The sequence below is a fragment of the Desmodus rotundus genome, chromosome 6, assembly GCF_022682495.2.
Source record: "Desmodus rotundus isolate HL8 chromosome 6, HLdesRot8A.1, whole genome shotgun sequence".
NCBI classification, from domain to species: domain Eukaryota; kingdom Metazoa; phylum Chordata; class Mammalia; order Chiroptera; family Phyllostomidae; genus Desmodus; species Desmodus rotundus.
In genome coordinates this window covers 25,637,858-25,660,815 of record NC_071392.1, presented here as the reverse complement: position 1 = coordinate 25,660,815, position 22,958 = coordinate 25,637,858, and the positions used below count along the sequence as shown (strand labels likewise).

The 22,958-nt window shown below is 35.3% G+C and overlaps 1 long non-coding RNA gene and 1 pseudogene across 1 annotated transcript in view; both read right to left on the bottom strand.

Annotated features, from left to right (window-relative positions):
• LOC128781222 (uncharacterized) overlaps positions 1-22,958 on the bottom strand; it is a 77,079-nt gene that overhangs the window by 22,030 nt on the left and 32,091 nt on the right. The gene's annotated exons all lie outside the window — the stretch shown is intronic.
• LOC128781290 (U2 spliceosomal RNA) lies at positions 2,541-2,710 on the bottom strand (annotated as a pseudogene).

Here is a 22,958-nt window from a genome sequence, read left to right as displayed (position 1 = left end):
GGATTAGATATAAGATATTATACTCACAGGAGATTAGTAAATGGCAAATTTTAAATTATAATAGTTCTTTGTTGCATGGAGAACATTTAAAAAATGTGGGGTTTTTGGTCCAAATAACATTGCTTCCTGAAAATGACAAAAATGAAAGAACAAGCTATCTCTTAATTTCAAGCAGTGTTATCTTGAGCAACAATAGTTCAATGATTTTCTTCTTTTTAATGACCTAAGCCTGGGGCAAATGATTGATAATGTTTGCTTCATAGCCATACCAGTAAAATCTCATCATGAAATGATCTCTTCATTTTTCATGATAGATTAGTTTGAATAAAATAATATTTAGGCAATATCCAATATTTACCAGCCTTTCCCAGACATTCTAAATCACAACAAACAGTAGGCTCCTCTGGCTTTGAATTGCTATATTTCCACATCAGAAATTTATCTTCCTTCTTTCTTATAGCCTGTACTCAATGGTATGGGTAAATAATTCTAGGGATAATGATGTCATCATAAAATTATGTGGATTATTCTTGCATAAACCCAATCAATTTCTGGAAATAGATATGAATTGACTTTTGCTGTAGAAATATCATAATAACTTTAATTTAGTCATATATACACATTTATATGTGCATATATAATATACAAATTTATACAGTTGAAAGTGACTTTGAAACCCTATGTATTTTATAGGCCTACAATACTGCAGTTGCTGTTAGTATTTAAATTTTAAATATAGCTTTATGAATGAAAACAAAATAAAATAAAATCTTATTTGGAGACTTTCAATCTGAAATCCAAAATTCATGTACTCTACGATATGGTCTGGAGAATTTGAATGTATTATGTAACATAAATTAGTATCAATTTTGCATAAGTTTTGTGTTCTGTTAATTCTAAATCATTTTCAAAGAAAATACAATGTATAAAATAAGATTTTTGGACATTGAGCCTCTGTGACAATTACTTCACAAAGTGATTTTTGAGACTTTGTTAAACTTCAGTTTCTTTATTAAAAAATAAAAGGCTGAGTTGTTTCTAGGGATTTTATTTCTGGTATTAATATTCTATAAATAAGTTTTGTGGAAACAAGACGTTGTTTTGTTATGTTACATACACCAGTTTGGGCACCTTACTGAATCTGGCAGCTTTGATGTTGATTACTTGGTATAATGAATTTAGCTACAAATTTGATTTGGTTCAGGTACAGATTTATAATTCCATAGAATGCCATTTTGAAATACTTTACAAGTAGAATATAAAACTCTTTCCTGCAGAAAAAACCATAGAAAAATAAAGAGAGGACCATAAGCAAGAACTGATAGAACATTAAAAACGATTGATATCATGAGGTCTCAAGTCCCTTAATTAGTGTTGGTTCCAGTGCAGACTGATGTTGACAGAAGACTGTTATTATTCCTCTGTAATCATACTGTAGACGTGAGTGCCTCTCAAAGCTTCCAAACCATGCACTGTTTTGCATGATTTGCATGGTGTCCAAAGCCACAATGTGGAGAGGAAGGCGGTCATCTACATGTAGGCATTCAAGCACACTTATTTTGATGTACATTTGCTTATATTTTCTTACTCTGGGCTAATTTCTTTTTAGAGAGGTGTCACCCAGCCTGGCATGCAAAGAAGAAAAGGAACCCACATAAACAGATGAAATATGCATAAGCAAATTGAAGTAATTAGGAAAAAACCAGGCTTTATCCCTTTTTCTAGGATTTAATATGACTTTGATAGTACATAGCTGTGGGAACAATGTGGAAAATAAAAGAATGGTATTCTAGTTTGAATGTATAAAAAAGATTAAGTCTTCTCAATGTAATAATAAATTCAGCAAAATAATGAAATTCTCTCTAATGTTAATATACAAGCACCAGGGGGGCTCCAGGAAAAATAAAACAATAAAATCTAGTTTCACATTAATTATGCCATTTGACAAACTGAACATTGAGCTACTTATGTCCAATAGCCCTTATATAGGCTAGATCACAGACATAGCCCGAGATATTAAAATGCTGGAAATCTGTCTTCCCAGGAGGATTTTTGCCAATTAGTTTGGGACTAAAGAATCCTGCCAGGCATGAGGCTGCCCAGCAAGGTAGAGGATCAGAGACAGGGGAAAAAAAGAAATATTTTATAAGAGAGAGCTGAAAAATCAGCAACTCAGCTGGCAGCACAAAACTATGCTTGAAAGCAACTTTAGGATTTAGGAGCTTTCATAGTGGATTGCATTATAATTTTAGAGGTCTGTTTGGGGAGATTTGCTATATTTCTGGCATTAGATAATTGTGTAAAGATTATATGATGTGCTTACTCATTATGATAGCCTACACATAATGAAGAGTTTTATCAACTGCTCTGCATATATTACAGAGCCATTGATGAGACCATGATGGGCCAGTTTTATCCTTTAAAATAAAGGAAACATTCCTGGATATTTAAATATCTGTAAAAACTGATTAGATGGATATTTATTTTCTAAGTCCTTATTTGAAGATGAAGTATAGAAAAAAGACTTCTACTACTCAGTAAAAACAAATCCCAAATATAGCATTTAAGTTAATATAGTATGACTTAGTTAATATAATATAACTAAGCAGATCTAACAAATGAAAAGAACTAGGGTATGGGCTTTATCCTAAGGCCTGAGTGAGCCACATGACTTCTACACTTGATCTGAGCCAAAAGGCCGAGAAGTGATGCTACATGATTCTAAAAAAAAAAAAAAAAAAAAGAAAATATATTTTCTGTTCATTCTTTTTCATCCTCTTATTTCTAAACTCTTTCTCCATGATTTTATCCCAAAATATCAGAAGCCTATGCTTGTTGGATAGAGGATGGCATTCCAGCTACTCTTTGAAAACCTGTAAGAGTTTGCTTGCTTTTTTGCTTTTATTAGGTCTTTTGTGACATAATTTAAAAAAAGTGATTAAATGACAGGAGGAGTAACTGAATGACAAAGCTAGGAGAATAGACAAACCATGAATTCACTCTACAATCCTAAATAAACTCTCCTGGCTGTACTTGACCCAAAAGTCTATACTCCTTCAGCCTGTGTGATACCACACTTGTCCAGTTTCCCTATGTCTATAGGGGATAAGAAACAGATAATATCCTCACTATTCTCCAAAAACTTTCCTAATACTGCTGAAGACCTTGTAAATATGCAAATAGTTCCTATGGGGTGATTAGCAAACTGTAGAAAGGTGGCCAATTACTGCGGACAAAACCAATAATGATCAAGCAAGGAATCGCCTTACTAGAAATTTCTAGTACAGTGATCTATTTTATGAAATGAAGGTCCAGAATATTTAAGTTTTGGGGTATGTATCAGTCAGGGAGCAAGCACAGAAACAATCAGTGGGAGACATATGTTAACATATTTATTCCAAAGGATTGTCTTACAGGATTGTGAGTGCTGGCTAGGTGAGTCTCAAATCCACAGGCAAGGCTCTCAGGGAGGGCATGCTGGAGCAGTCCCGCGTGGGCTGGGCTGACGCTGCTGGCCATGGCAGAATTCTTACTTCATCAGGGAAGCCTCAGCTCTGCTCTTAAGGCATGCCAGCTGAATGAATCAGGCCCACAGAAATTATCTGGGATAATCGCCCTTACTTACAGGCAACGAATTATGGGCTTTATAATACCTTCCCAGCAATACCTAGATCATGTTTGAGTAAACAACTGAGGACTGTAACCTCGCCAAGTTAATGCATGGAACTGACACGTGGGTAATTTTCAGAGGACTGTCTGGTATAGAAAAAGGATAACTTCAGAGCTAGTACAGTTTGGTCATTATCTCAAATTCACCTGTTATTACCTGTGGGATCCTGAGTAAATTACAAAACCTTACTGTGCTTTTTTTATTTCCAAAATTTGACCTGTTCTTATTAATGACTTTTATCTTTACCAAAATGGAGGTAGTATTAGTTTGACATACTTCCTGGAATATAGTCAGTACTCAATGAGTATTAGCTCCTTTTACCCTTAGAAATCACGTTTGTGGTTAGTACAGTATGTTTCTAAACAATAGTGCTTTGTATATTTTATACAAGTAAAAATTTGTAGCAAGAGCAATGATACAAAGGTGGTGACATATATTGAAGTTTCTATGAGGTATACATCCTTGAGGTTGTTGGAGTGAGGCCTAAACTTGAGTGTTGTCTTAATTAGTGAACAATCGTGAAACCCTACTGCATCATTTAATCATATTGAACCTCAGCTTACTCACCTATAAAATGGGGAAATACATACTTGTTCTACTTACTTTATAGGATAAGTGTGAAGAACAAATAAAAAGGTATATGAGTGGACTCTGTAAACTACGAAAATATTATTATATTGGATTCCTATCCTCCCTGTATTGAGTGGATATAAGGAAACATTTTCATCCTTAAAAGATTTAAAAGATGATAGTGTTTTCTTTTTAAGATACTAAAAGGAGGGGGGGGGGCAAAACCTCTTAGCTCTTTATTATTGTAAAAACTAATTTATTTGGGTTGAGAGAGAAAATAAGTAATTACTAAGATATGGTGTTTGGCCAGGCTTTACAAAAATCATTTAAAAATAATTTATCTTAGGAAATGGTGCAGCTAAGTAAGTTTAGAATTCTATTGCAGCATAGGCCTTAGTCTGTAGAGGTTATGATATTTTGCAGTTATCAGCAATTTACTTCTATGTTAGTATAATTAAAGAGCGGCCTTCCTGCACTTTATGAAAAGGAAATTTATACACACACACACACACACACAACATTTGTGCATATTCCCGTTATCTACTGCTGGGTAGTAGTAAGTCATCTTAACACCTAGTGGCATCAGAGACAACCAGTTTTGTATGCTCATGGATTCTGTGGAACAGGGACTCAGGCACAGCATAGTGATGATATCATCTCACTTCTCCATAATATTTGCGATCTCACCTGGGAGCTCCCATCGCGATCACCTTTTATGATCTGGTCTCAGCACTCACAAATTATAACTTCAGCTATATCTGTTCGTCAAAGAAATCACAGCCTATTCAGATAGAAGGAAAAAGGATTTAGAATACAAATTGTAATGGGTCAAGTAGTTTTAATTTTTAAATTTAGTATTTAGTTCTATGATACATTTCAAATCAGATTTGCATGATGAGATATGAGAGTGGGATGAGATATTGGTTGAGGTTCCTTTTTTTTCCATGGGGGCATCCAATTTTTCCAGCTCCATCTATTAAATGAATTATCATTTCCCACAGTATTAAATATACATATGAAGATTTATACAAATATATAATACTTTTATATTATACATAAATACAGCCAGTCCCATGTATCCATGGGTTCTGTATCTGCAATTTCAACCAGCCATGGATAAAAAATATACAGAAATTAATTGTTACTTGTTGGTAACGTGTACTATGTCTTTGATGGCTGCATCTGTACTGAACATATATAGACTTCTTTCTTGTCATTATTTCTAAATGATATAGTATAACAACTATTTACATAACATTGTGTTGTATTCAGTATTATAAGTCATCTGGAGAGGATTTAACATATCCAGAGGATATGCATAGGGCGTATGCAAATACTATGACATGTTATATAAGGGACTTGAGCACACACAGATTTTGGTATCCTTGGAGATCCCGAAACTAGTCCCCCAAAGATATCAAGGGATGATTGTACATTCATGTATACAAAGTTTCCTGCATAAATTAGATAATTAGTAAATATGGGGATATTTTTAAGATTATTGCTACTCTATATCATATGATCCAGAGAGTTACAGGAAATAAATCAAACTCAGAGTCAGAATCTGGTGTATTTTCTCTCAGAACATAATATTTTCTTGGTGGCCTGGAAGACTAAGCAAATGTGCAAAGCTATGTACACACTCAGGAGAGACTGGAGAGGGTCTCAGTCATCTACTTGTCTCTGGCTGATTGTGCAACTTTGTAAACCAGACAGTAAAAGCTGGGGCGGGCTGTAAACTGTTTAAAGTTGGAAAGCATTTCCCAGCCCACACACAGGTCTATTAACCATGGATCAAACTTAACTGCCTCAAGGAGTTTAAGCACATCCTCTTAAACCAGTTATTGGCTGACCACTAAGCTATGTTGATCTATGTGTAAAGCCTAAGAAGTCAGGCTTAAAAATAAACACACTACAACATCACAAATGAGACAGGCTTTACTGTATTAATCCTGCTAAGTAAATAGACAACTAAACATACAACCCCAAAACAAAACAGCAACAGCAGAGGGATCAGAATCCAGAGTGCTACACTGTAGTATCTAATAGGTTGTTTCAAAATAATTATGAGACAGAGAAAGAAATAGGAAAGAGTAACCCGTACATAGGAAAAAGGTAGGAAAATATTGTTAAACAATTTAAAGAAAGTATGATAATAATGACTCATCAAATAGAAAATATCAATAAAGAGTGTAAAACTATAATAAGAACTAAATGGAAATTCTGAAAGTAGGCACAATCATTGAAGTAAAACTCTCAGAAGAGAAGCTCAAAGCAGATTTATTCAGAAAAAAAGTCTGAAAACATGAAAATAGATCAATTAAAGGAAAGAAAGAAAAAAAGAATCAGTAAGAATGAATAGGCCCTCAGAGACCTATGTATACCATCAAGAATATCAGTATTTTCATAAGTTTTCAGGAGGAAATGGGAGAGAGAAAAATACAGACAAATATTTGAAGATACCATAGTTGATGGCTTCTTAAGTTTGAGGAAAATATTAACTTACACATCCAAAAATTTCAATGTGATCCAAATAAGAGCACACAATAAGATCCACACCTAAACATACCAAAATCAACCTGTTGAATGCCAAAGACAATGCAAGAATCTTGAAAGCAGCAAGAAAATCAAATCATCACATATTGGGAAAAAAACACATTAAGATGAATAGTTAACTTCTCATCAGAAACAAAGGAGGCTGGGAGAAAGTAGTATGACATATATAAAGTTCTGGAATTCAGTATTCGGGAAGACTATCATTCAAAAGGCAAGTTAAAAAAGACATTTCCACAGAAACAGAAACAGATTTTATTGCTAGTAGAACTAACTACAGGAAATACTCAAGGAAGTCTTTCAGTCTGAAAGAAAATGATAACAATGTAACTTGAGTCCACAAAAAATAGCATTGGTAAATGTAATTATGTAGGTAAATATGATATAAACATAATTTATCTTATTTTAACTGATTTTTAAAAACGATTGCACAAAAACAATAATTATAAAGTAACATTGTTAGTTTTATTAAATAAAGGCATAGTAACACAAAGGGAGGAATCTAGCTATAACAGAATGAAGTCTCTATGTTTTTAAATTAATATTAATCTGAGGTAGATTTTTCTCAGATTAATGCATATTGTAATCACTAGAGCAACTACTAAGAAAATAACTTTAAAAAGTACAAAACCAAAAAACAAAAAGGAATTAAAATTGAACACTAGAGAATATTATACACACAAAAGAAGGACGTATAACAGGAAAAGATGAAAAAGAAAACATTAGACATGTACCAGAGAGGCATAAAATTCTCTTCCCCTTTCTTGTCCTATACCCCTTCCTCTCTCCCTCCCCTTCTATCTTCCTTTTGCATCTTTTTTTCCATCCTCTCCACTTTCTTTTTGTTACTTAGTGCATTGGCTAACATTTCCAGTACAATATTGTGTAGATGTAATATAATAAACTGACAGACATGAGCAGAGTAGGAACCATAGCCAGGTACAGAAGGTCGCCAAGGCAGAAAGCCCTGGGTGCTTAGCAATGGACATTTGTAAGGTGGGACCTTGCCCCCAGGGTGACTTTTTCAGCTCTAGCATATCACTGGTCATTCGGTTTAGAAAACTTGACCTTTCATATCTGTGGTCATGTGGTTCGGACCCTCCCCTGACCTTTTGTCCCCTGGCATGTTACTAGTCACATGTAGACCCCCTAAATGGAGGAACAAGGGGGCCAGAGAATAGCCTTATATGACTCTCATACTGGCCCTTGCACGACCATTCCCTAAGCATTAAGCTCTCAGGACAGTGACATTCTGACCACCTGAAAAAGTCGTAGGAACAAAGCCTTGGGTCTGTTGACCACAGAGGCAGAGCCCTTTGGTCAAATGAGAGATGACATCTAGGCCTTAGGTGTGTTTCCATTCGAGGCCCAGAAAAGCAACAAAACCAGTGATGTCAGGACCAGATGCAATGACTAAGGAACTCCTCAACCAACCAGTAGAGACCACAACCCTGACCATGTAGACACACCTGGAAAGCTGATGAATATTCTATTGACATCCTCCCCCAAGACCTCCTTTAAAATCCCTGCCTTTGGAAACAGATAAAACCCTGAAGACAAAAGACCCTATAAGCTCTTGTGCTGTCTCTCCCTCTCTCTCCCTCTCTCTCCCCACCCCCCCTCTCTCCCCGACCCCCTCTCCCTCAATGCTCATATCTTTGCTCTCTTTCTCCAAAGCTCCTAGGACCCTTCTTTTACCTCTGTAATTGTTTCCTGAGCTTACACAGCCCAGCTGGAACTCACTTGTACCTCTACGACTTATTTTTAAATGCATATTTCACTTCATTTTTTGTATTGTTCTATTACAATTGTCCCACATTCTCCCCCCATCCTCCCCACCCCCCGTTGCTGTCCCCTGCCAGGCTCCCCCACCCCGACTCCCACAGTCAATCCCCACCCTGCTGTGCATGCCCATGGGTCTTCTGTACATGTTCCTTGACTTGCTAAATGAACTTTCATTTGGATTTGAGTTCCTTGGCTCTGAATTTTTTTCTTAGCCGTACTCACGTACCAAGGTCTAACACCTGGTGCCATTTGCTGTTAACAGAAGTAGTGAGAGAGACTAGACATTTTGCCATATTTTTTATCTTATAACCAAAGCATCCAGTATTTTACCATTAGGTGTAATCCTAACTGTAGATTTTTCATACTGGACATTTGTAAATGAAGTTGAAGTTTTATCGTGTTGCTAATTTTCTAAGAGTTTCTATTACCAATTAGCTTTAAATCTTGTTAAATGTTATTTTCACCCATTTTATTCTGCTAATGTGGTTATTTCTATTGATTGACTTTCAAATGTCCTAAACTTGCCACCTGGGGACACGCCTACTGGCTTGTGCTCCATGGTCCTTTTTATAGACATTATTAATTTTTGTGGAGAATTTTTAGATCTGTGGTCATGAGGGCTATCAGTCTATACTACTCTTACCTTGTAAACTCTTTGTCAAGTTTTCGTATCAGTTGTTTCTGATTCCAAATAATTTAGGAATTATTCTTTCAAACTATATTCTCTATTTTCTAAAATTGTTTATATAAATTGATAATAATTCTTCCTTTAGCATTTAATAGAACTCACTAGTAAAATCTTTTGGACCTTAGGAATTTTGAGTGAGATATTTAAAAAGTTTTAATTTGGGGATAGGTTTAGATATATAGAAAAGTTGCACAAATAAAACAGAGGGGTTTTTATAATGTACCTTTAATCCACATTCCCCTATTGTTAACATACTCAGGGTACCTCTATCAAATTTCAGAAATTAACATTTGTAAATTACTTTCAATTAAATTGCAAAGTTTATTCATATGTTACCAGTTTTATAAACAATGCCCTGGTTCCTTTCAAGGATACAATTCTGGAGAGCATGTTGCATTAAGCAGCATTATTTCTCAGTCTCTGCCAGTCTGTGACTTACTCTCGGTCTTTTCTTGTTCTTAATAACCTTGACACTTTCCAGCAGTGTTGGCCAGGCATTTTGCTGAATGCCCCTCAGTGTAGGTTTGGCATGTGGCCTCCAATGATTGGACATGGGTTCTGAGTTTGGGGGAAACCGCAGAGGTAAATTACCCTTCTCATTACGTTGTATCAGGAGATTAATAATATCAGCATGCCTCATTATCGGTGTTGCTAACCTCGATCAGTTGGTTAAGGTCATGTTTTCCAGATGTATCCATAGTAAACTTACTAATTTTCTCCCTTTGGGGACTTTTAAATTGAAATCTTTAACCAATATAGAGCCGTTTATGTTTTCTGTTTTTTTTTCATGAATTCGTTTTGGTAAATTCTGTTTTACAAAAACATTGCCTATTTTTATGTTGTTAAATTTATTGTTAAATTTATTGGTATCTAACATTTATTGATTTCCACATTAATTCCATAACAATCAGAGAACAAATTTTGTAAGAAATCAGTTATTTGATATTTATTGAGATATATTTTGTATAGACAGCATGTGGTCCATCTTGAGAATGATTCATGTGCACTGAAAAAAGAAAGGGTTTATTGCAATTGAGTTGTTAACAGATGTTTTGTGGTTTGTTCTTTTTACTAATTTTAATGCTTTGTTATTAAATGCATACACTCTTAGAATCTTTGTTTTCCTGGTAATTTTTCCTTAAACATTACTTACCCTCCTGTAACATTCTTTGCCTTGAAGTCTGTTTGACAGTAGTTTAGACATTTCAACTTTCTTACAGTTACTGTTTGCATGTTATAACTTTTTCATCATTTGCTTTTAACCTATCTTTGTCTTTGCCTTTAGCACACATTTCCTGCAGACAGCACACAGCTTTGTAATAATTTGATTTTCTAAGAAACCTAAACTGTAAATGAAGGACCTGCTGTAAACCCATGAGAAGTGAACTTGTTTTTAGGAATTGTTTCAAGATTTCTTTTCATTGTTGAAATGAATCAGAAATGGGAAAGTTGCTTTGGCAGTATATTAAATAGTAGATTGGGAAGAAAACAAGTGTCATGACAGCTCGATCAAATTTACTGGAAGTAGTGATAAGAGTTTATGGTCAGAGATATGGAATTTGGGGACAACTGTCATTCTCCCAACTCCATGGAACTGTCCATAGTAGTTGGGGGCATTGGATGCACCTCAATGGATTTTGTTAATTAATTATAATATATTTTGTTCAAGTAGGTATAGTAAGTAGTATTGTTTATACTTTGATTTCCTATACAAGCACTTATTTTTTACTTTGGCTCATTTAAGAATTAGTGTTTTTACGTTGAAAAGTCATGAGAAAGCATAGCTGTCATATTCACAAGCTTTTTCATCTTAGGGACTGGGCATTATTCTAAAGTAAATTATTTTACTTACTCTTTATTTTTGCCAAGTGATCCTGTTAAACTAAGAATCTTTCAAATATTAATTATAGTTTATTTTTTAAAGGCCCATTATTAGACATAAGTATAAAAGTATGGTTTCTGATTTATTTTTCTCATTTCATTTGTCACTGATTTTCCTACTGTGTAAGGCATATAACACTCTAACTCAAAAAAAAAAAAATAGGAGGGGGAAGCAATTAGTAGAACAGACAGGTCTTAAGGATCATTCTATTAACATTAATTAATTTTGAGGTGTCATATAAAACTTTGTTCATTTGACCAAGTTTAATATTCAGTGAAATGAAGTTTTAGTTCCTTAATAGGAAAAAAAAATCTCTAAGCACCATTCTTATCTTATTAATGAGGGCTTTTCAGATTAAAGCATTACTTGTTATGTGCTAACTTGTCCTTGGCACAACTTCAATTCAGCGGCAACTGTGAGGTTGTCTAGCACATAGTGAATATGTGGGATGTCATCAGTCAACACACAGAAGCCAGCACACACACTCAGGTTTCTTCCTTGTTCCCTTCGTTGCCACTACTTGGTGCATGAATTACACCTCAGGGCAAAATAATGGCAGCTGGAATCACAGAAAGGACTTGGGTGTCAGCACACATCCTAGAAGTATTTAACTTGTTGGAGGTAGATCAGTAAGTTGGACTACTTAATTTCTCAACAAAGACTAAAAACTAAACAAAGAACATTCTTGATGTAGTCTAGAGTAGGAGAAATTAAAAGATGTTTTAAAGAGTGCTACTTATCTATTGTATTAGTTTACATTATTTGGGCTATTTTTTAAATGGTTTCACAGACACCTTTGGACACCTTGGGAGAGATTTGGTTGAATTACCTTAACCATGCGTGGGTATTGCCCTAATATAACTACTAAAAATGTGAATTTTAGAAAAATTCATGTCTAGCAGAGTCAATTTTTAACTACTTGTTAATTAACTGGTGAATTGGCTGGACTTTTACCAATTCAGGACATATCAGTCTAGAGTAAGAATTCTTCATTATGATATACAGATGCTTAGGTATGTAACAAAGCAAGTATAAAAATATTATTTATAGAATCTAGGTGAGAGATATATAGATGTACAATGTACAATCCTTTCAACTTCTCTGAATATTTAAATTTTCTTATTAAATGGAAAACAATTGGGTCTCATTTCTTGCAAACCCCCCAAATATTACAGCAACAAACTATCTACAAAACTCCATTTCTGTGCATCTAATACCTCTAGAAATCTTACTTAAAAAGTAAAGATATTTAATTCTCATGTCTAGTATTTGTCATTTTTGTCTAATGAGTATATGGTGCCAGGAAATAATTATTTTTACCATTACAAAGTAAAACATCCTTGAATACACATTAACCACCATAAATATACAATTATTGGGTTGTTTGGGAAGAGGTATATACTTTGTATTACCAATTGTTACTTGATTAATAAATAATAAGCAGGGTGTATTACTCACAGACTAGTGATGTAAAGGGTTCTCCCCTCCTTTCTATTCAGTTGCATACAGGCTGACATTTTGGTTGAATCCTATATTTACGTTCCTTTTTCTAAATGTTCATTTTTTACCATATAATATTTTGAGTTTAATCAAAAGTCAACTTAGAAAGGCCATTCTGCCTAAGAGATATTTTTCTATTAAATATTATGACATAGTGGTGGCCTTGAGGGATTATTGGTTTTTGAAGGAATATTAACAGCTGGAAATTTGCATTTTAATGCAGTTCTCCTCAGCTACTCAAGCAATTTTATTTTTAAGACCTGTGACAGGTTTCAAAGTGATAGTTCTAAAGCAATATAGTAAGTACAGATAACATAATTTTATTATAAATAACTAAGTTTCTAATAGTTTTCTCTTTTTTTCTCCTTAAATTTTAGTTTGAGATGTCAGGAAAATCAACACCCAAATTTTATATCTGCACTAGAAGCAGACTTGATAATTGGAAAAGTGGAGAATTCTTTTTAAGCCTCTACTTTCAAAAATTGAAGAAAAAGAAAACAGCACATCTAATTAGATTTCTCTGATTAGAAGTTAAAAACGAAGTTGATGAAGAGCAACCATTCACGACAGTAGTTTCAGTCTGGGGGGTTGTCTCTGGGGGAAGTGGTTGGTGGGATGGCAGAAGACAACGCTGGGAAATGGAATAGAGACCATCCCACTTGATCCTGGTATTAAATACACACTCAGAATTGCTATTGAAATTAATTGAGGATTTTGAGTCAGAATGAAGTGACTTATCACTTAAAATGGTTACCTTCACAATTACGAATGGATCTTTCTTCTAAAATTGACTAAGTGGCTAAACACTTCAGGATGGTGTAAGAGGACACACCTACTTCCACTTTTCATTTTCAGTCTCCAATTAAAATTTGATTTTTTTCATCAAATCTGGATATCTGAAATGACAGGAGGACAACAGGGACAATCATTCATTTGCTAATGACTGACTTCATTCATCGCCATCTTATTTCCTGAACACACTGTAGTATGTGCAAAGGCGTCCAGGAAGAATGGAGGACTGAAGAAGGAAAAGCAAGGAAAAGGCACTGAATTTCTAGCAAATGAGTGAGTGCAATTCTTACAATATTCAGTTAGCATTATCACTATTATAAATGCGTTTTCAAGAAATTCCTACTTAGCAAATCTTGTTACCTCATAAATCACAAAATTCTAATCCTGCAGTGTTTTTGAAGTTCACCCATATTTAGATATTTTCTTTAGTATTTAACTCAATTTCAAGACAGAAAAATATATATAAACAATGTTAGCCCTGGTAAACTAAGAGGTTTTCTTCTTCTGGTAACTTTGATTTCTCTTAACTTTCATGAATATTTTGTTTGCATATTGAAACCATGTAAAATGGGTAGGAATAGATTTTACCCATGTTTTGAGTGGTTCCTACAGTATTGCTTTTACTAGGTGATATTTAAGAAAACAATGTACCAAAGAGTGAGAATTCTATTAAAAAACACAAGATAATTGAAATAGATTATTGCTTTCTAGATACAGAGTAATAATTACTTCCCAACATATTTCTTGTCAGAGTGAGGGCTGGGTCTAAGTTGTATGACTGCCTAGCTCTCTCACCTGCATTTATTGTTTAGAGGATCTGGCAGTGATGACTATTGAAGACATAATTTTCATTAACACTGTTGAATATAAAATCCAAAACCTATATATGTAGGACAAGAATTTTATTTGCTTATGGGATATTCATTTACAATACTTGAGTTTTAGACCGCCACATAACCTGTGGCGTTATGCATTGGACTATGACTCTGAGTATCTACAACAGAATTTTGGTTTATTAGATAAAGCATGTGTCTTGGAATTATATATAACTAGGTTTATAATCTGTTTATATTCTTGTAACACTCTGTGATGATCAATAGGTAATTTAATTTCTGAGCCTCAGTTTATTCATCTCTAAAATAGTGATTGCTCCTGCTCTTCTCTTAAGAGGAAAATCAAGACAGGATTGAATAAGATAAAGATAACATAACACTTTGTAATTTGGCAGAGAAAATGTGCTTAGTGCCCTGGCTGGTGCATCTCAGTGGATTGAGTGCTGGCTTGTGAACCAAAGGATCACCAATTTGGTTCCCAGTCAGGGCACATGCCTGGGATGCAGGCCAGGTCCCTAGTAGGGGTGTGCAAGAGGCAACCACATATTGATGTTTCTCTCCCTCTTTTTCTCCCTCCCTTCCCCTCTCTCTAAAAATAAATAAATACAAATTTAGAAGAGAAAATGTGCTTAGTAAATACTAGTTGTTCACTTCCCTCTGCATCCAGGAAATATATCTTTATTTTTTTCACAGTTCCTCAAAGACAAAGGATATTTATATAATACTGATTTACTTGTAAAAACACTTGGGTGAAAGGTCTGCATCTTTGACTAGGAGGAGACAAGCACTGTTTGCTCCAAGGAAATTGAAGGGATAAGAAAAAACAGAACTCTAATAGTGCTTTTAAATTTAAACTCCAGCAATTGCCCTAGCTTCCTCCTGCCCCAAGTCAAAGCAAAATCTGTCCCATCAACCCATGGTTTCTGAGTCTCTTGATTTTGTATTTCCCTTGTTTCTTTCCTTTCTGGTTGATCTTGGAGGAAATGGGAGCCTGAAGTCTTGATAGTGCTGGTTCAGACTGTAGTAAGGAAAGAAACTAGAATCAAACCGTGGAGACTACTTGTGTCAGGTGCTGTGGTAGGTCCTGGGTATAAATTAGTGAATGAAACAGATTCTAATCTCTTACATTTTAGGGTTCTACTCAGTGGGGAGACATATTTTAAACAAATAAACATGCCAATAAATATGTAATTCTGATGAGGAAAAAGAACATTCTTTCAGAGAAGTGGCATTAAATCGAGAATTGAGAGGTACGTGAATGCTAGTCAGGTGAAAAGGAACTTGGGTGGGGTTTGAACAGGTGTAATGGCAGGACATTCTAGGAGGAGAGAAAATACAGGCATGAAGACAGTGGAGGGGAAGACCATGGCTTACTCTAGAATCAGAATGAGAGCCACTTTTGCTATAACACAAAACATACACATAGCCCAAGAGAATGTGAACAGCACTGGCTTTTCCACCATTGTACCCACCAGTGCCTAGGATAGCACCTGACCCTGGAATTATTTATTGAACAAATGAATACTTAATGGCCTTCTAAGAGGTGACAGAATCTTTAGCAAGCTTCTGTTTCAGGTTTTACTATTTGATTCCAAGCCCTAAATTCTCGAAGTATTTAAAGATATTTTTCACGGTAATTTCAGCAGATATTTTGCTTGGCATTCATTTCTCTTTGAGTATATGGATGTATGTATGTATATACTTCTTTTAAAGACGTGGAGAATTTTGTCCCTTAGCATTAGTGTTAGGACAAGCATATAATCCATTTGATTATGTTTATAAGTTCCAATATAAAGTATTTTAAAGAGTCCCAAATAGCTTTTTAAAAAAATATGTTTAAGTCCTATGTCTGATGTATATAATAGACAAAAAGATGACTTTCTTCCCTTGGGCAGTAGTGAGGGGAACGCTAGGTAGGTATCAGGGAGAGCCGAGTCTGGTCCCTACTTTGCCCATAGTAGTTATGCAAGCCTTGGGAAATTAATTAACCATTGCTGTGGCCCAGCTTCCTCACCTACGAAATAAGTCTAAACATAATAAATATTAATGAAAATTTGAATGAATTCAATCTGAGACATGTCAAAAATTGCCAGTTAGGAAGGCCACTGAGAAGCCCCAAGAGTAATAGCAAGGCAGGTGCATAGAAAGTGATTACACAGTTGTATTTAAATCCAGAGGTCACCTGTGTGGTTTCCATGTGCATACTAAACTAGATATTCATAGCACATGTCGCTATAGGTACAAGTAATGTGACAGCAGAGATAGAAGAGAAAAATAAAATAAGGCCTCAGAAAATAAAACAGACTTGGGAATGCATGAAGTAGAAAGGGAAAATATCTTAGGTTTCTCCATAAGCTCCAAGGACAGCTGTGTATAATAATTAATTATACTTAATGAAAACTCTAGCGATTCAACAATCACTCAATCTAAAAATATAAAAACTTTGTGTCTGACAGAAGTTCTCAGCTTAGTGGGAGAAAGAAATATTTAAGACATTTTCTTAGGAAGTTAAGAGATTTTTAGGTTCATGCAAACCAAGGAGAAGAATAAAATGTGCTTCATCTTACTTAGAGAGTTCAGAGATGGCTTTTGGAGCAGGTGACATTTGTGCCAGATTGGATGTGTTCTCCTTTGAGAGACTGCTGAGAGATCACCCATGATACGCCTGACAAAGTACTTCTCCACTGTGATTGGTTTATCCAGCTAAGCTCCTCAGGTATGCCCTAAGTTTTCCTCAGTCTTCACGTATCCTTTTGAATCCTTTCACTCTCTAAAATCTTATGGGGTAATAAGGCATTTACAAAACATGCTTGGCATGTTTGGGCTAAAATGCATTTATAAGAGCAAAACATGCCATAACAATCCTATTTTATTTGTTTCTTATATTCTTATTACCTTCTTTTCAATGACCTCAACCAACTTGCTATTGAGAAAAAATTTGCTGTCAATGTAAAGATCAAAAAGAAATCTCTGTCACAATATTCTAGTTTTTTCTCTAAATTTTTAGGTTAAAAAGTAAGATGAAATAGAGTTGGCATCAAAGAACTAGTCCATTTGCAAGTTGATATAAAAACACTAGACCTGATTGCAGAAGCAATGTCATTTTAAGTGTCAAAACCCTTTCTATGAAATGAGCCTTTCTAAAAAGTGAATACTGGTTCATTATTTAATAGCAGTACCAAGTTAGCAGATTAATGGAAAGGAATGGAGGAGAACTTGAGACATGGGACAGGACTTACGGTGGAAGTAAAAGGGAAAAAAACCCCCTGAAATTCATAACATTGTCCTTACATTGTACCTCGTGAGTCAAGAACTCAGAGGCGTTCTATTATTATTATTTTTTATCCTTAGCTGAGGACATTTTTTCATTTCTTTTAGAGAGAGGGAGAGAGGAAGGGAGAGAAACATCCATGCATAGAATGAGAGAGAGACAGAGAGAGAGAGACAGAGACAGGGAGACAGAGACAGAGAGAGAGACAGAGACAGAGAGACAGCGAGAGAGAGAGATTGGTTTCCTTCCATACACACCTGGACCAGGAAATCATATACACCTGGACTAGGGATCAAACCCACATCCTAGGTATGTGACCTGACCAGGAATCAAACCCACAGCATTTCAGGTACAGGAAGGTGCTCCAACCAACTGAGCCACAGTGGCCTGGCCTCAGAGGTATTATTAACCAGACAGTTTCATACTGGTTCTAGGTACCACTTAGTGAAAATAAGGAGTGTTAAAGTTTCATTTTATATATATATCTATGGAATCAATGTGCATTTACAGTTTACATACTAAGGATTTTTCTATGTATAAAATGCTTTCACACCTTTGATTTCCATTTTAACTTCCAACGATCTTGTAGCATAATAACTAGACTCACTTTCTAGACAAGGACCCTGACTCTTAGAAAGAGTGAAATGCTTCTGTGTCATACCAGGCCAAAGGTATGTGTCACACATACATATATGTAGGGAATGGCTGTCATTACTACAGTGATGAAAGTAGACAATGTCCATGTTCTTATGGACCTTGTATTTGAATGTGTTCTTATGGCGCAGAAAGAAAAGAACTCAAGTGAGTAAACAGGTAATTTACTGTAGTGATAAATGCTGTGGGAGGGAGGTGGTCTTTGTGTAATTGTGGCCAGGGAAGTCTTCTCTCAGCAAGTGGCATTTGAACCGGGAACAGTATAATGAAAATGAGACAGCCAAGATCAGAACAGAAATGTTCCGAGGGGAAATTCGTATGAGGAGACACTGCAGCATTCTTCTCATGCCAAGTAGACTGTGACATAGAGAAAGGGCTTGGTCTGAGTTCCCCACAGCACACAGCTGTTTTTGAATGTTTGGGGAAAGCACCGCCTTTTCAAAATGTGTTTGTCCGGTTATTTCCTATACACATGCTGCTTAGTATTCAAGAATGTCCCTGCAACTCTGACAAAAATTCTAATGGCAAGTTTAGGTCCAGGCTGTGCTTTCTTTCTTTAAAAAAAAAATCTTATATTCTCTGGCAGCTGTAATATACCATGAATATTAAATTAAAATCAATTGCACACTTACTTATCCTACTCTAGGGATAAAAAGCGTAAGCTAACCAAGAATTAACTTCCACTTTAAAAACATGACTTCATTTCAAAAGCTTAGGGTACTACTATCTGAGAAAGTTTGATGTCCTCGTGTCTCTTCATTAGAATTCTTATGCGACTAGTGTGGGTAGAAATAGGAAGGAACAGTATTAAAATGTACATCAAGCAGATATGAGATCAACTCGGGTTTTTTTCCTGGGAACCTTAGTACCTTCAGATTATATAGTAGATTGGAATCAGATCTCCTCCAGACATACCGGTATGTGTCCACTCCCACTGAGTAAGAAACCATGTTTCTTAACTAGGGAGAATCTTAATACTCTGCTAGTAATACTCTTCAAGGGATGACTGCTACGGAGAGGGAAGGTGCACTTATGAAGTTGCAGAGGAACCGCAAATATGAGCGAGTACGATCCCGGCTATGGCTTTCACTGAGACCCAGGAGCTCGGGCTGACCGTAGAATGCCTTCCGATCTGTCCTCAGATTTAAGCACAGAGGAAGGCATCCCAGGATATTTACAGTCCTGATAGAGTCCTACTTACAATGTTACATCTGTGATTGGGTGGAAGGTTAGGGAGAAAGGGGAACTATAATATATGCCTTAGGCAAGGACCAACTGAAAAATGAGAACATTTTATCAAGATGAAGGAATATGGGGCAGAGTTAATTACAACACAAAGTGACTGGCTATATATGATTTTGTAGGTCAGAATGGATATTTATGGATATTTGAGATTGGGATATAAGTTAAGTCATTAGCAAAGGTATGGTACTCAAGTATAGGATGATTGGTATCATTTAGGAAGAACATACAAAGATGGGAAGGAACTGATGAACCATGTGCTAACTAGTTCTCACATTTAAAGACAAGGTAAAGGAGATGATCTGAGTGTAAAAGGTGAGCAAATCGGATGTAAAAAAAGACTAGGATATTTTTCTGTCATGGAAGCCAAGGGGAAGTGTGTTTCAAAAAGTTATGAGGTCAATTATCTTTCATCATGCTGAGAGATATGAAGAATGAGAACAGAAAAGCCTCATTTAGGTTCAGCATCCAATAGGTTTAGCAAAAAGAGCTTACTGGTGATCTTGCCTAACACAGTTCAGGTACACCATCAGTGAGGAAGAAACCGTATTGGAGTAGGTTTATGTGACAGGCTTTATATTCAAGGGTCTTCTTCAGGTAGTTGAAATGTGAACCTGGAATGGATATGTATTGACAGTAGTTGGCCTGGGAACACAGGAGTTGATGAACGTTTTGTCTGAGAGGTGGTACAGATTTCAAAATGGGTCAAATCCATTACAGAAAGAAAAATGTAGGAGACAGGAGTGAGAGTCCAGGTGGAAGACTCACCTTTAACTTGAAGAGAACCATGTGCACCTAACTGGACTGAAGGAAAACGTGGATAGAGGAACTAGAAGAGAAATGGCAGGGAGCTGATAAGTTTCTGTTCTCTGACATAGTAAGAGAGAGGTAGAAAGCTGTTAAGTACATGCAGACATTTCAGATGCAGCACTAAAACCATCAGAATTCTACTCCATTGGCTTCTCCCTGTGGCTTTTCTGAGTCTTATGTCACACTCCAATTTACTGACTATATTTAGAGAATGTAGCAATTCCAAGAGGGCTACTCTAAACTAGATAGTCTGGGGTTTTTTTTTTTCTACCCATTTCTAAGGAATGTGAAGGTTTTCAAGGCATTGTAAATTTGGCCAGTTATAAAAATATGATGGAAAAAACCCTACCACATAATGAATACCATGTGTGGGTCAGCCATTTCCATTTGAGTCCTTTAACTTTATGGGAAGGAAGGATTCTAATTTAGCAATTTGAAACCTTAAGAAACTAAAAGTTATATAGTCAGTAAACAGCAGAGTAAAGTTACCCCTCTTTTCCTTTAGGAGAAGGATCATGATATAAGTCAACCCAAAATGGTTTATTCTGCTAAGTTACAGCAAATTGCATAACATTTCATAGTTCTGGAAACTTGAAGTCTCTCCATTAGATTTATTTAAAACATTATTTTTGTTGCCAAATGATTTAAGCATGCCCCCATGCAGAGGACTGTGCTCATATCTAGAATTTCCTATTGTAACACATGTCTCTGCTTTACAAAATCAATCTAGTTAAGATACATTTAAACATCTAAGCACTAACAAGCATAAATGAATAGTAGAGGGATGACCGATGAGTCATGTTGCTGTATCAATATTCAGAGAATGATATTTAAAATCAATCATTTCTCAAATGATTAAGAAACAATGACCAAATCTCTGCTCTCTCCCTAAATACTCATAACTATATTTCAACACCCACTTTTAAATGATTGAACTGTCTACAGAAAGAATTGTTTTGAATAGTATTTTTTCTACATGGAGCCTAATTGTGTTGCCTAGCATTGAATAAACAAAAAATTAATATTGGTTGGTTGGATAAGTGAACAAATGGGAAGCAACTGCAGTGCCACAGTACCTATTATTACTAAATAATGCCCCTGACATCTTTGGAAGTGATGCTTAGTCAGCGAGATGCATAATTTTAAAGATTAGTTTCATCCATCCTGACTCATCCTTTGATTATGACTCCATAATTTACTCACTTTTTATGGCATTTAAGGGAAAAATAAAGTTACTGTGTTTACAACTTAGCCCAAATTGATAAAGAAGCTTCCAAAATAAGCAAAGGAATGTTTATAAATGAGTCTACCATTTTTTATCTTTTACTTCAAGTCAAGGCTAAATGACTCATAGCCTTCCGTATACATGAAAGTTTCACTATTACAAGTTTATTTAACAATCAGTATTGTACCCATTCCTATCAAGAAAAGCATATTTTACACTGACCATTCTTGTGAATGGAGTCATCAGTGTCATTCAATCCACTTGGAAGCGTGAACAGCAGTCCCATTAAGCTGATGGGTTTGCTATTGGCAGGTACATGGAACACGTTCTCCCAGGGCTCTGGCAACTCTTCCAAGCATTCAGTTGAACTCCTTTGTGCTGGTAATAGGATATAGTACTTAAAATGGATTTCTTGTTGCTTCTCATTTATTTCTTTTAGGTTCTGGAGTGCTGATAAATTCAACGACAGTGCCACTCCTTACTGTTTTTTAGATTAATTTATTTTTCAGTTATTTCATTATAAATGCATGACAAGAAGTATAATAATCACCGTTAGTAAATTAACAACTGGATGAATGGACTAACCACATTTGTTATTTCCTGTTAATGTTGGTTGTTTCTAGTTTGTCAAAGTACATTAAAAACATATTATGATATTATGTGAATGCTAAAATTAACATATTTTAATACACATACCTATTTTTGTCTTCCGTCCCAGATTGAAATCCATTACTAAGACTGATGTTTTATTCCTTATGTGCTTGGAATTGAATTCTTCATCAGCATAGATACTAAATACGTATTTGAGAAAATTAGAATTCCACCAAACAGAAGAGGATTTCTCCTCTTTGTTAAGTTACTTGTCACGCTGAAATGCTGTATTTTGCTCTGGCTTTATTTCCAATTTTTTTTGACATAGGAACACTTACCATGCCATTGAATTATTATAACTAAACTAAAAGTGAAACCCTAAGATTTCTTTACTTTGGTAACTGCTTGCCAGGAACTATTTTTTTCATTGTCACATTTTCAGCCTTGCCACCTTCTCTGGTAACTGGTAACCGGGCACAGGATTCTATTACCAAGGAGTATTTTTTTCTTAATATCCCTTGGAGCTCACATCAGATTTCCACTTAGGAATTACCAGGACAACATGTATTCTAATTATGCTCTATCAGCTGAAGTAAAACTCATTATATTTTTACATATTTTCAAGGGATGCTGGTATATCCTTTTCTTGTGTGAAAAGATCAGACAGAATGAAAGTCAGGTAGCAACACTAGACGAAATATTAGCTTCTTTTTTAAGATGCTTACAAAATCTAAATTGTTCCAAGAGATTTATTTTTAAAAGGGCAGTTCTATTTCTCCATTACAGATGAACAACACTTTGTTTTTATTTTGTAATGTTATTATAATTTTACACACACACATAAAGAAAATAGGACAATACATTTCTGAGCACACCATTTTCAGAAACTCAA